At 44.2% G+C, this 12,560-nt stretch overlaps 2 protein-coding genes across 8 annotated transcripts in view; one reads left to right on the top strand and one right to left on the bottom strand.

Moving 5' to 3' along the window:
- trmt1 (tRNA methyltransferase 1) overlaps positions 1–11,259 on the bottom strand; it is a 62,309-nt gene extending 51,050 nt beyond the window's left edge. Inside the window, exon 1 of one of the 2 annotated variants that reach the window (XM_059992338.1) lies at positions 11,206–11,259. The gene's annotated coding sequence lies outside the window, so the exon portion shown is untranslated. Of the gene's footprint in view, positions 1–11,162 lie in introns of both variants that reach the window. The other variant, XM_059992337.1, reaches the window with a different exon arrangement.
- Positions 1–12,560, top strand: part of LOC132406540 (nucleus accumbens-associated protein 1-like) — a 66,009-nt gene that overhangs the window by 36,217 nt on the left and 17,232 nt on the right. For 4 of the 6 annotated variants that reach the window (XM_059992340.1, XM_059992341.1, XM_059992343.1 and 1 more), the window contains 2 exons: positions 2,208–2,371; positions 10,597–11,020. The gene's annotated coding sequence lies outside the window, so the exon portion shown is untranslated. Of the gene's footprint in view, positions 1–2,207; positions 2,372–10,596; positions 11,021–11,451; positions 11,663–12,560 lie in introns of those variants that run through there. The other 2 variants (XM_059992342.1, XM_059992344.1) reach the window with 2 other exon arrangements.

Below are 12,560 nucleotides of genomic sequence, written 5' to 3'. Positions count from 1 at the left end.
TAACAGGCAGCTATGAAACAAGGAAACACAAAGGAACCCAAATATTAACAAAAGGCTATCAAACACCCACTGTGTGGAGATTAAAAAACACATCATGCAAACAGTAACCACAAGAAAATAGTGTTCAGCACTGAAGCCCGCAAAGAGAGTCTCATAGTTCAGCTTAGGTTATCACAGAGCAAAGTCGTGGGGCAGCGCTCTGAACCTCTCCTGGCCTTCACGTGTGGCAGAGTTCTTATGCCCGGCAGAGCTGTTCTCACTGACAGGAGAAGGGGCAAAGGTTAGCCACTGGCGCCTTAAAACCAGTTGCTCCAGGCAGACGGGGCTTGTTAACAACGGATGGTAGCTCATCTAGGAGACAGAAAACTCCGATTTCAAACCTCCGCTGCCTTGCGGCTATACCCGCTTCAGGAGTAAACCATGAGGAAAAATCCGGAGTTGGAGTCCTGAAGGCGGCTGACTGCTGTACCCAGCACCGGCACGGCAACTCCTGCGATGCTGCTGGCACCAAACTGAACCGACTTACATCGTTCCTGTGGACCCTGTCATCAGCATGGAGAGGGGTCCCACTGCATGGGCAACAGACTGATCTCCGTATCAACTCTGCCCTGGCTTGCTCCCTGGAGACTACCAGAGGCGCAGTACCCATGGTCAACCACGACCAGGGGGAGGGAGGGAGGGAGACACACACACACACTGATCATTAATGTACTTTGAAGACAGGAAAAATCTAACAGATCAGGAGGTGGGAAATCTCACACAGAAGTAAATAGAAGCTAGTAGGTCTCTAAAGCACATTTATCTGTAACTAAACAGATACATGTGTCATTTTAAGTATTCATTTCAAAGTCAAATTGAATTTATTATCAAAGTACATAGTTGTCACCACATATTACCTTGGTGATTCATGAAACTACAGAAACAAGGACTGACAAACTGACCTTGCTGAACAAACTCCTACTCCTCTGTCTTGTACAACTAATTGGATGTCAGAGTTTCTCAGTCAGGAAGCAGAACCACTCCTCCCTCCCTGTCACCCTCAACATGGTTAGCCCTCAGGACTGTGTGCTATACACTCCACTCACACATGCCTGCACAGCCGAGTAATCAGATTGCCAAATTCACCGATGACACAATGGTAGGGGTCATCCCCAACAGCTATTCGATGGCTTACAGAGAAGAGGGGGAAGAGCTCAAGGCCTGGTGCCAGGCGAACAACCTCTTCTTCAATGTAAACGAGACGGAGGACATAATTATCAACTTCAGGAGAGCGGCACCACACACCCCCTTTACATCGGTGGCACAGTGGTGGAAACTGTGAGCAGATTCAAACTCCTGGAAGTGCACTTCTCGCAAAACCTCTCACGGAGCCAAAAAACACATTCTACACAACGAGGAAAGCTCACGAGTGCCTTTACTTTCTCAGGTGGAAGAGATCTATATTTGAGTCATTCTACAGATCCACAGCAGAGAGCATCGTAGCAAGCTGTATCTCTGCATGGTACAGAGACTGCATTGCAGCAAACGGGAAGGCTCTACAACAGGTAGTCAAAACTGCCCAATGTATCACCGGCAGCAGCCTACCCACCATCAAGGACATATATACAGAAAGGTGCTGGAAAAGGGTCCCACCCATTCTGCTCATGGACTCTCTGTCCCACTCCCATCAGGGTAGAGGCTATGTAGCATCCATGCCAGGACACCACAGACTCAAAAACAGATATTTTCCCCAAGCAGTAAGGCTGATCAACACCTCCACCTATTAACCCACTGCTCCATATCTCCAACCACCACTTTATCATTTCCTATCAGTCACCTTATAGGCACACCTGTGCCTAGCATCACTTTATGTACGTACAAGTTATCTATGTATATAAGCTATCTTGCATATTTATATTTATTGTGTTATCTTAGTGGTCTTTTTGGTGCTGCATCGGATCCGGAGTAACAATTATTTTGTTCTCCTTTACATTCGTGTTCAGGAAATGACGTTAAACTATCCTGAATCTTGGATTTATTATCGATCCCTAGTTTCTCAAGGAGGTGGAGGTGAGAAGGAACTACTATAGTCCTGGTGCTAACAGTTTACACAGTACAGAATATCGATGATGCAGCTGCAATATATACCTAAGTAAAGATGGTACAGAACTACAGTGCTGTTCAAGTCTTAGACACCCTCACATTTTTTTTTGTATATATGGTTTCAGATGGTGTGGCCTCCACAGAGCCCTGATCTCAACGTCATTGAAACTGTCTGGGATTACCTGGAGACAGAATCAAGCAAGACTGCCAAAGTTTGCAAAAGAACTGTAGCAAGTTCTCCAATCTATCAGCCGGTTTTCTTGTAAAACTGCATGACGGTGTACGTAAGGTAAAGGGTGATTACACCAAATATTGATTTGATTCAATTTATTTTACTGTTTATTTGCTCTTTATAGATTTTTTTAAATAATATTTAGAAACCTTTCATTTCACTATATTGAAGACATTTTCACTTCACAGTATTTTTACCTAGTGCCTAAGCCTCCGGCACAATACTGTACACAGGTGGTACTCTGTACCCAGAGGTCTCATCCTTTGAAGTGGTTGTGGTTACAACTTGGGGAAGTGCTCAGCACTTAACTGTAGTGCACCTTGCAGAAGGTACAACTACACTGTCAGTCAGTGGTGAACAGCATAAGCACTTAAGATGGCTGACAAGCTGTTTGGTCCTAGATTGTGTTAAGCTTCATGTAAGTGAAGAATATTCCATCATGAGCACAAGAGATTCTGCAGACGCTGGAAATCCAAAGTAACACACACAAAATGATGAGGAAATCAGCAGGTCAGGCAGCATCTATGGAGAAGAATAAACAGTCAATGTTTTGACCATTCATCAGGACTGGAAAAGAAGGGGGCAGGAGTCAGAATAAGAAGGTGGGAGGAGAGAAAGGAGTACAAACTGGCAGGTGATAGGTGAGACCAGCTGAAAGGGAGTGTGTATGGGTGGGTGAGGGAGGGAGGGATGAAGTAAGAAGCTGGAGGCTTCATCCCCTTGATCAAAGCTACTTTGATGTCAAAGGCAAGCACGCTTACCTGGCCGCTAGACTTCATCTCACTGGGCTATACAGGACTAAGACCTCAGCGACTGCAGCAAAATTAAACCTTAGGTAAGATATTGGTGATTAAGTGTCACTTAGTAACACTATTGAAGATGGTTTCCATTGAAACCTGCTGTCTGAGATTGGACTAACTGGGTGCTGATTAGTGTGGGGAGTCAGGGATGAGTGAGATGGACAGTAATAATGAGTCAGGGCAGGAGTTCAGAGCCCATAGTCAAAGGTCAGCAATCCTGAAGCTCGAGACATCAGGAGCAGAGGAGACCAATGACCCCCAGGTTCCAGATCAGGGGTCCATATGGGCAAGAGTTACAAGGGCTGGCCACACTTCCAGCTGACCAAGGTCAGAGGCCCACAGGAATCCAGAAATCAAGGCCCAAAGTTCAAACTGCTAGTCCTAGGGTCGAGGCCCAATGGTCAAACCCATGATCAGAGAGTCCTGGGATCAATACTCAGAGGTCAGTAAAGTCCAGAGAGCAAAGCCAAGGGTTGAAATTCAGAGCTCAGCAAGTCCAGTGGCAGAAGTCTGAAGGTCAAAGTCAGCAAGGCTGAAGGCAGAGGCCTGATGGTTGAGGCTCCAGGATTGATACGTCCAGAAGTCAAAGGCCCAATGCCTGCGAGTCTGGGCCAGGGACTGGAGATTAGAGGCCCAGCGTTTGCAAGTATGAGAGCTCAGGGCCAAGGACCGGAGGCTAGAGGTGTCCTGTCCTGGATCGGAAACCCGTCTGTGTGAGACGGTGGGTGGGTTGGTAGGAAAGGAACTCATTTTGCTGTTGCTGTCTTGTTTTGTTGATGTGTGGCACTGCCTGTGTTGTTCTGCTAAACACTGTGGCATGCTACATTACACCAGACTGTGTGACGACATCTGCGAGCCGCTGGGTGTGTTGAGTGTTAACACAAACAAAGCATTTCATTGCATGTTTCAACGTTAATATCATAAATAATTGGAGTGGATTGTATGCTTTTTGTGAACAGATCACATCTGAGTAATTTTCCCACATTGTTAGTTGGATGTCAGTGTTGTTACTCCACTTGGTAAGAGGCACAGCTAGTTCCAGAGCTCAAGCCCTCCATACTATAGCTGGGGTATTGGCTAACACTGTGTACTATGCTATACTTAGTCTCTCAGCTGTTTCCTTATGCCACATAGAGTGAGTCAAGTTGAACTGGAGCTTGACTTCTGTGATTGAAAACAAAAAATGCTGGGAGTTCTTAGCAGGTCAACCAGCATCCGTGGAAAGAGAAGCAGAATTAATGTTTCAGGCCAAAGACACCATCAGAACTGGAAAGGAAAGGCAGCAAGTTAGTATTAAACTGCAGGAAAGGATGGAGGGTGAATTCCCTCTGACATACTGAGGCCTCGAGCAGATAGGTCTCATACAACCATAGAAGATGCAGAAACACAAGAAAATCTGCTGATGCTGGAGGAACTCAGCAGGTCAGGCAGCGTCTACGGAAAAGAGTAAACAGTCAATGCTTTGGGCCGAGACCATTCATCAGGAATGATGCAGTATCTTTTCTTTTCACCTGTTGCAGGGGAGATGGGAACCAGAGTGCCAGAACAGTTAGCAGAAAGGTTGCGGAGACAGATGTCGGTAAGACCTCAAAGTCAGGAGTCCAAAAGGCTGGCAATGGTGTGACTAGTGTGCTAAGCTGCGTATATTTCAATGCAAGAAGCATCATAAAAATAAGTGTTTGAACTCAGGGCATGGATCAACACCTGGAATTATGATGTTGCAGCCATTAATGAGACTTAGTTGCAGGAGGGCAGGAAGGTTTAAAGGAGGGGTGACGTTACTAGTCAAGGAAAATGTCACGGCAGTGCTCCGTCAGGACAAACTGGAGAACTCCACTAGTGAGGCATTATGGGTGGATCATAGCAATAAGAAAGGTATGACCACGTTAATTCAGCTTAACGACAGACCACCCAACAGTCCTAGGGACTTAGAAACAAATTTGTAAAGAAATCATAGACTGCTGCAAGAAACACAAGGTTGTTATAGTAGGTGATTTTAAACTTTCCACACATCGACTGGGAATTATTCAGGAAAGTTTCCTTCATCGGCATGTAGAAGTCCCAACGAGAAAGCGTGCAATGCTGGATCTGCTGTTAGAGAATGAGACAGGGCAGGTGTCAGAAGTTTGTGCAGGGGAACATTTTGCATCCAGTAACTGCAATGCCATTAATTTCAAACCAAATATGCAAAAAGATAGGTCTGACCCACAGGTTGTGATTCCAAAGTGCAGAAAGGCCGATTTTGATGGTGTCAGAAATGATCTAGCAAATGTGGATTGGGGCAGGCTGTTTTCTGGCAAAGGCAAACTTGGAAAGTGGGAGGCCTTCAAAAAATGAGATTTTGAGAGTACAAAGCGTGTACGTGCCTGTCAGAATAAAAGGTAAAGATAACAAGTGTAGGGAACCTTGGTTTTCAAGAGATATCGAGGGCCTGGTTCAGAGGGGAAAAAAGGCAGGTATAGGCAAGTAGCAATAAATACGCTGCTTATGAAGTACAAGAAATACAAGAGATCACATGAGAAAGAAATCCTGAAGGCTAAAAGGTGGCATGAGGTTGCTTGAGCAGACAAGGTGAAGGAGAATCCTACGAGATTCTACATACATGCGAAGAACAAACAAATTACAAGGGACAAAACTGGTCCTCCGGAAGACCAAAATGGTAATCCATGTGTGAATCCAAAACAGACAAGGGAAATCATAAGTGAATTCTTTATATCTATATTTACTCAGGAGACAGACACAGAGCCTATAGAAGTGAGGCAAAGCAGCATCAACTTCATGGGCCCAGTACAGATTTCAGAGGAGGTATTTACTACCCTGAGGTAAATCAGGTTGTTGGAAAGTTATTGTAAAATTCTAAGGAGATTTAAGTACTTGGATAGACAATGGACTGATTAAGGATAGTCAGCATGGCTTTCTGCATGGTAGGTCATGTCTAATCAATCTTTTTGAGGAAGTTACCAGGAAAGTGGATGAAGGTAAGTGGATGTTGTCTACATGATTTTAGTAAGGCATCTGACAAGATCCCACATGGGAGGCTGATCAAGAAGGTTCAGTCACTGGCATTCAAGATGAGGTAGTAAATTGGATTAGATATTGGCTTTGTGTGAGAAGCCACAGAGTGGAAATAGAAGGTTGCCTCTCTGACTGGAGGCCAGTGACTAGTGGTATGCTGCAGGGTCTGTTGTTGTTTGTCATCTGTATCAATGACCTGGATGATAATGTGGTTAAATGGATGCAAATTTGCAGATGATACTAAGATTGGGGGTGTAGTACACAGTGAGGAAGGCTATCATGACTAGCTGAGGGACCTAAATCAGGTAGAAAAATGGAATGAAATAGTAGAAGGAATTTAATGCAGACAAGTGTGAGGTTTTGCATTTTGGTAGGACCATCCAGGGTAGGTCTGACACAGTGAATGGTAGGGCACTGAGGAGTGCAGTACAACAAAGGGATCTGGGAAAACAGGTACATAATACATTGAAAGTGGCATCACATGTTGATAGGGTTTATAAAGAAAGTTTTTAGCACATTAGCCTTCATAAATCAATGTATTGAGTACAGGAGATGGGATGTTATGTTGAAGTTGTGTAAGATGGGTATTGTGTGCAGTTTAGGTCACCTACCTACAGGAAAGATGTAAACAAGGCTGATAGATCACCTTGAAAATTCACAAGGATGTTGCTGGGTCTGGAATTTCCTGAGTTATAAGGAAAGATTGAAAAGGTTAGGACTGTTCCTGATCCTGTTCCAATCTTATTCGGGTTTTTTTTTCGGTTTTGATTATACATATGTTGAGAGGATTGGAGTTGGCAACACTGATGATTTTGTACTTTTTTTAAATAGATACTATAAACAGCCCATTATTTAATTTTTTTTTCCTTTTCTTTTTTCCCCCTCCTTTTTTCTCTCTTTATTAGTGTTAGGTTGTTAGATTAGTTTTTCGTAGGGTTAATTTTTTTTTTCTTTTTCTCTTTTCTGTTTTTTTTATATATGATATATCTAGTTTTGTTCTGTTTATATGATATTTGTGTCATTCATGATTTGGGAAGACTTAACTATATTGTAATTATTGCTTGTGTATCCTTTCATGTTCAGTGTAACTTTGCAAGTTTGTAATCCCACTATCTATGTATTAATCTTATCATGTTGATATTAATAATAAATATAAAGAGATTGAAAAAGAAAAAAGGTTAGGACTGTATCCTTTAGAATGTAGAAGACTGGGAGGAGATTTGACAGAGGTATACAAAATTATGAGGGGTATAGATAGGGTAAGTGCAAGCAGGCTTTTTCCACTGAGGTTGGGTGGGACTACAGACAGAGGTCATGGGTGAAGGGCGAAAGGTGAGAAGTTTAAGGGGAACATGAGGGGAACTTCTTCAATCAGCGAGCCATGAGAGTGTTGAACGAGCTGCTACCACAAGTGGTGCATACAAGCTCGATTTCAAAGTTTAAGAGAAGTTTGGATAGCTACATGGGTAGTAAAGGTCTGCAGGGCTATGGTCCCGATGCAGATTAAATGGTTCTGGCATAGACAAGATGGGCCGAAGGGCCTGTTTCTGAGCTGTACTTCTCCATGAGTCTTCCCTTCAGAGATGTAAATAGTCCTTACAGGTGAGGCAGCAACCCACAGACATGATTTCCAAACCAGGATACTGCACTCAGAGTTTATAACAGGACCCTTTTGGCATCAGTGAAAGCAAGCACCGATGCATCAGAGCGGGATGAGGTAATCACCTTACGGAGCTCCTGGGTTCAGTGAGCTTTCTGCCGCCTGATGCTTTGAACGGTCTGTTCTTGTTTCACTGTGCTGTTTTAACAAGGCCCAATGCATCTGAGGGATATTTCGATCATCACTGTTTGCTTCTGAGATAGTGGAGGAAGCTTCTGGCTGAACAGGCCTGCGAATGCTTCAGACACTCACTTTGCTGTGGCCTGCCTTCAGGGAGGACGAGGATGTTCTTGGAAAAGTCACACGTTGAGTTGTCCACTATCATTCATGTAATCAGCGCAGAGCTTCAGTTAGATCTAAATGACCTTGTAAAAGTATTCAGCCCCCAACCCTTGGTATGTATACAACCAGGGATTTTGATCAATTTAACTGAGAATTTTTATTCATGAATTACATGCTGCTTCCCCCCTCCCCCCCACAGTAGAACCCCCAACAGGGAAAACTGTAAAGTATGAAAAACTAAATATTCAGAAATTGAAATGTCAGCAGTTCAAAAGTATTCACACCACTCTATACTGTATGTCAGGCAGCTGTTTAGCAATACAGCTAACCGTTTAACATAATTATACCCTCAGTTATAACCAGCAAGCTCCAAAATTTGGGCCTCTGGATTAGAGGTTAAGCTGGATCCTTAACTTCCACACTGAAAGACCAAAGCCTGTGCAGATTGGAAATAACATTTCCTCCTTGTTGACAAACAACACTGGTGTATCTCAAGGATGTGTGGCTAGCTCAACTATTTATACCCACAATTGTGGGGCTAGACACAGCTCAAATAACATGTATAGATTAGCCAACAAAACTATTGTTGGCAGAATTTTAGATGGTGACAAAAAGGAGTGAGTTAGATCAGCTGTTGAGTGGTGTCGCAGGGATGACTTTGCACTCAACTTCAGTAAGACCAAGGAATTAATTGTGGACTTCAGGAAGGGGAAGTCAAAGGAACACATAAAAAACCCCATCGAGGGATCAGCAGTGGAAAAAGTGAGCAGTTTCAGGTTCCTGGATGTCCATATCTTTGAGGATCTATCCTAGGCCCAATGTATTGGTGCAGTTACAAAGAAGGCCTGACTGCAGCTATATTTCTTAAGGAGCTTGAGGAGATTGGTATTCTCTGTCACTTTCAAATTTTGACAGAAGTACTATGGAGATCATTCTAACTGGCTGCATCACTGTCTGGTATGGATGGGAGGGGAGTTACTGCACAGGATCAGAAAAGGGGGCAGAAAGTTGCAAATTCAGCCAAGCTCCATCACAGGCACTAGCCTCCCCAGCATCGAGGTCACCTTCAAAAAGAGATGCCTCAACAAGGCAGCGTCCATCATTAAGGACCCCCATCACCCAGGACATGTTTTCTTCTCATTGCTACCATCAAGGAGGTGGTACAGGAGCCTGAAGACACACAGAGCATTTCAGGAACAACTTAAATATACACATTTACACAATATATACTTCTTACTGTAATTTAGTTTTTATTAAAGTTTAAAGCAAATGATCAAAATACAGCATGTGCTCTGCACATCTGCAGCATGCCACCATCCACACTGGTCCCCTACTGACACAACCAATCGACAGATAACGCAATAGCCTCTGCTCTACATATCATCCTTACACATCTGGAGGAGAAGGATGCTTATGTGAGAATGCTGTTCTTGGACTACGGTTCAGCATTCAACACCATAATTCCCTCCTGGCTCGACAAAAAGCTCAGAGGCCTCAGCCTTCACCCTGCCTTGTGTAGCTGGATCCTGGACTTCCTGTCAGATCACCAGCAGGTGATTAGAATGGGCTCCCTCACCTCCACCCCTCAACACAGATGACCCCCCCCCACCCGCCTGGCCTGTGTCCTAAGCCCCCTCCTTTACTCTCTGTACACCCATGACTGTGTCACCATCCACAGCTGCAATCTGCTAACTAAATTTGCTGACAACACTACACTGATTGGCCTTATCTCAAACAATAATGAGGCAGCTCACAGAGAAGTTATCACCCTGACACAATGGTGTCAAGGAAACAATCTCTCCCTCAATACTGCAAAAACAAAGGAGCTGGTTGTGGAGTAGAGGAGGAATGGAGACAGGATCCCTTTTGACATCAATGGATCTGGGGTTGAGAGGATAGACAGCTTTAAGTTCCTCGGCATAAACATCACCGAGGACCACATGTGGTCTGTACATACCGGCCGTGTGGTGAAAAGGGTATAACAGTGCCTCTTTCACCTCAGACGGTTGAGGTTTGGCATGAGTCCCCAAATCCTAAGGACTTTCTATAAGGGCACAATTGAGAGCATCCTGACTGGCTGCATCACTGCCCGGTATGGGAACTGTACTTCCCACTATTCAGGACATTTACAGAGACAGGTGTGTAAAAAAGACCCGAAGGATATTTGGAGACCCGAGTCACCCCAACCACAAACTGGTCCAGTAGGTACCATCTGGGAAACAGTACCACAGCACAAAAGCCAGGACTAGCAGACTCTGTGACAGCTTCTTCCACCAGGCCATCAGACTGATTAATTCATGCTGACACAATTGTATTTCTGAGCGATATTGACTGTCCTGTTGTATATCTTACCGTACATACTATTTATTATAAATTACTATAATTTGTACATTGCATTTAGACGGAGACATAATGTAAAGCTTTTTACTCATTTATGGGAAGAATGTAAGAAATAACCATGTGGTTATATGGTTAATCAAATAAAGACAATTCAGTTTATAATCTTGAGATTTGTCTCCTTACAGGCAGCCACAAAACAAAGAAACCCGATAGAGTCTACTATAAAAGACCACCCAACACCCAATGTGCAGAAAATAATCAAACCGCGCAAACAATAAAAGTAAGCCAATGACATTCAGAACTGAAGTTCACAGAAGTGAAACCACAGCCACGAAGCCAGTCACAGCCGACCGCAACTTCATATTGTACACTGCAATCCCTACAGCAATGTACTGCAGCCGCAAAACACCAGACTTCACGACGTATCCCAGGGATGATTCTGAATATGACCTCGACAGCTTTTCCTGTGGAGAGAAATTCTACAGATTCGCCACACTCCGGCCGAAGCAGTTCCAGCTCATCTCAGCTCCAGTCAGAAACCCCCTTCTCCCAAGGCTGTCTATTCACCCCATCCTTGCTCCGACACCACTCTCACTAATTTACAAGCAGGTTCGGATAAGAACAAGACCATGTGGGGGGAAGGCATGAACTCAGGCAGTAGTAGTCAGAATTAATACAGAAATCAGTGTAATTTCACACCTGAATGATGTTACGGATAAAATTTAGTCTTTAAAATATAAAGGCAACTTACAAATTATATCAATAAGCAGGAAGACAGCTTCCTCCCAACCTACCAGAGGCTACCATTTTGCTGCGGAGAGCAGCGCCTAATGGGAAGTGCCGATCCCACGTGGGATCTTGTGGGCGTGCTTGGTGACGTCACGACGTGGGCGTGATTTCATGTCCACAGCGGGAAATGGGGGCGGGGTTTCATGTCACGGCGAATGGCGGCCGATGAGGGTGAGGGTGGAGCTTAGTTGTCAGCGGAGGCCTGACACGTCAATCACGAATGCCCGCTTGTCCCACTGCGTGCAGGGGAGAGAAGGGGCGGGGTTACGTGACGCTAGATGGGTGGTCATGTCAGTGTGGGCGGGCGGTGCCCGGGAGCGTGTTCGATGCGCTCGGTGGCTCGGCTGCAGGCGCCTTGGGTCAAAGTTTGCCGTTCGATGCGCTCGGTTGCTAGGTGCTAGCTGTCCTGGCAATGAATGGCTGCTGCTGAGAGTCTGCTGGCAGACACTGAGAGACACTGGGGTGAGTGCTGAGCATCCGGGCCCGACCGCGGCTCACAGTCTGCACCGATTCTTCGTAAAGCCCTGCCTTTCACCCGGGGGTGTCCCTGGGCTGCCTCACTTTCCGCTCCCCGGAGTATTCGGCCCCCTTTGTGTGTGTTTGGGGGTTGTGGCTGTTGTGGGGGATGGGCCCCTTCAGACAGCAACAAAACTTCAAAGCTGCTGCAAACTCAGCACCAGCTCTCCACACAACAAATGCTGTGTTTAAGAGTACTCCTTCTTCTGTAGATCAGGTCCCAGCACTAAGGCAGCTTTACTTTAATCATTTAATAGGAAGATTACGTCCAAACCTGTATAAACAACGATAGGAAATTTGCTCCTATGTATGGAAGTTTTCCTATATGATCAGGCTGCGCTGTTTAAGGAGTTAAAGTATCACTTTATTTATTTCCTATAGATCTATTAATTATAGGGGGCAGGATTTTATTTTTGTTTAAAAGAAAAAGTGTTTTCTTGGTTATTACGTTCAATACTTTGACGAGAAAATGAATAATTTGTTTAATTCAATCAATATTTATGGTTTATTAATTCATTGTCAGCAGAAATCAAAATCCATTTGTTGATCATAATCTACCTCGACCTAGCTCTTGTATCATGCATACTTCCACTGCATATTCTCTGTAATTGTAAAACCATATTTTGGCATTTTGTTATTGCTTTTCCAGTTCTCTTTTCTCAGTGCAATGATCTGTATGAATGGCATGGCAAACAATTTTTGTTTTGCTGTTACCAATTATAAGCCTGTTACTAATTATTTCCAAATCCAGTCAGGATTGACACTAATGTTTTACTTTTATATCTGGGCTTGCATGTTCAAAGTTCAAAGTAAATTTATTATCAAAATGTGAATATGTCACCAA

The sequence above is a fragment of the Hypanus sabinus genome, chromosome 16 (genome assembly GCF_030144855.1).
Source record: "Hypanus sabinus isolate sHypSab1 chromosome 16, sHypSab1.hap1, whole genome shotgun sequence".
Classification (NCBI taxonomy): domain Eukaryota; kingdom Metazoa; phylum Chordata; class Chondrichthyes; order Myliobatiformes; family Dasyatidae; genus Hypanus; species Hypanus sabinus.
The sequence above is the reverse complement of the archived record's forward strand: the minus strand, read 5'-3'. Positions and strand labels throughout refer to the sequence as shown.